The sequence below is a fragment of the Penaeus monodon genome, chromosome 27, assembly GCF_015228065.2.
Source record: "Penaeus monodon isolate SGIC_2016 chromosome 27, NSTDA_Pmon_1, whole genome shotgun sequence".
NCBI classification, from domain to species: Eukaryota; Metazoa; Arthropoda; class Malacostraca; order Decapoda; family Penaeidae; genus Penaeus; species Penaeus monodon.
Genome location: NC_051412.1, coordinates 14,257,675 through 14,258,053, shown reverse-complemented (window position 1 = coordinate 14,258,053; position 379 = coordinate 14,257,675). Strand labels below are relative to the sequence as shown.

Below are 379 nucleotides of genomic sequence, written 5' to 3'. Positions count from 1 at the left end.
GAAATTCTTGCTATTTCTCTATAATTATTCCAACTTTATTTGGAAATAGCATCTATAGGATAGTTCTTGTAAGGAAAATGGCTTGAGCATTTGTAAGGAATATAAAAAGATAGAGAATCTTGACAGTTTCCACAAAGAAATAACCATTTGTAAATACAGTGTAACTTGCATATCCACTCTGTATGATGTGCAAATTAGAATTAGCCTTCTGTACATAAAGATGTATATCATATCCAAAAGATATTTATTCAGTTGGTAAAAATGAAATATGATTTATATATCCAGTTATAGATGGCAAGCTTTTGATAAAGATTAATGAATGAATAAACTGTGCCCCTTAGTTAACCCTTTACTTGTCTAGTGTCTTTATATCCTGAAC

General features: G+C 29.6%; 1 protein-coding gene across 2 annotated transcripts in view; it reads left to right on the top strand.

Annotated features, from left to right (window-relative positions):
- LOC119590593 (transcription initiation factor IIB-like) overlaps positions 1-379 on the top strand; it is an 18,232-nt gene that overhangs the window by 12,610 nt on the left and 5,243 nt on the right. The window lies entirely within an intron of this gene.